Raw genomic sequence first — 1477 nt, forward strand, 5'->3', positions numbered from 1 at the left:
AGCAAATCTGGCGGCTGCTCCTCTGGGGTCTTCATGCCTTGGGAAATTCAGCACAGCTGGCGCCGGTGCCTCCATCCCAACCTGTTAGCTCTCCATGTCTCCCCTTTGTATGAGCCAGTTGCCTGTAGATGGAATTAATGACAGAGAGATATGGGATTAATAGCTGGGGGAAATTGAGGACCAGCCTGTATTCTGCTGAGATTCTTCCCGATAAGAACCTAAGGAGAGCTTGCTGGATCAGGCCAATGGCCCATCTAGTCAGCCTCCTCTTCTCTCAGTGACCAACCAAATGCCCATGATGGGAAACCCACAAGCAGGTTCCGAGCCCAAGGGCAGATAAACAAATTCGTATCGTATTGTAAAACCTTTATTGGCATCACATACAACATCCAAAACAAATCAATACAGAATTTCCACTTCCCCAGTGGCATAAAACATTTGCTAAGAGAAAGGAGGCAGAGCAGTCTATCGTCGCATCTCCAGGTCTCCAGGGAGATCAGACGCCTGCAGTGTATTTCGACGACAAAAAACCAAATAGAGATATTTAGCCACTAACTTGGTGAGCTCCTGATCATTCCCCAGTAATAGAAAATGTATGACCTCTGACTCTGGTTTCCATTTGGGGATGCAGAGTTGATCTAGAAATTGTTGATGAAGATCAGCATTTAGTTTACAATTACCGTATTTTTTGCCCCATAGGACACACTTTTTCCCCTCCAAAAATGAAGGGGAGATGTGTGTGCGTCCTATGGGGCGAATGCAGGCTTTCGCTGAAGCCTGGAGAGTGAGAGGCATCGGTGCACACCGACCCCTCTCCCTCTCCAGGCTTCAGGAACCTATCCGCAAGCCTTGGAAGCCCGGCGGGAGTTCCCGCGGGCTCAAGGCTTGCGGGCAGCAGCCTGCAGCCCCGGCGAGTGTCCGCAAGCCTCGCGCGCCCGGCGGGAGGTCCTGCTGGGTGCGCGAGGCTTGGGGCTGCAGCCCGAAGCACGCGGAGCCCTCCGGAGGGTGCCCTGTGCTTCGGGCGAGTGTCTGCAAGCCTTGCGCGCCCGGCAGGAGGTCCCGCCAGGTGCGCGAGGCTTGGGGCGGCAGCCTGCAGCCCAAAGCACGCAGAGCCCTCCGGAGGGTGCCCCGTGCTTCGGGCAGGCATGTGCAAGGCTTGGGACGGCAGCCACGGGTGGGGGGGAAATAATTTTTTTTATTCACCCCCCCCCAAAAAAAACCCCGAGGTGCGTCCTATGGGCCGGTGCGCCCTATAGGACAAAAAATACGGTAAGAACCATGTGTGTGGTCTTCACCTGGGCAAGTTCTTTCTCCCTCCACCCTGCCTGAGAACCTTCCGCAAAGGAGGTTGGATGGATTTGAATTAAACCTGGCCAGCGAAAATGCCCTTCTTTCTTGAGGGTTAAGCAGACATTCAAGTGCATGGTTGAAGTAGCGAACTCAAAGCTGCAGGAGGCAGTGATGGCCTCCAACTTGG

The sequence above is a fragment of the Podarcis melisellensis genome (assembly GCF_964234715.1).
Source record: "Podarcis melisellensis genome assembly, chromosome: 6".
NCBI lineage: Eukaryota > Metazoa > Chordata > Lepidosauria > Squamata > Lacertidae > Podarcis > Podarcis melisellensis.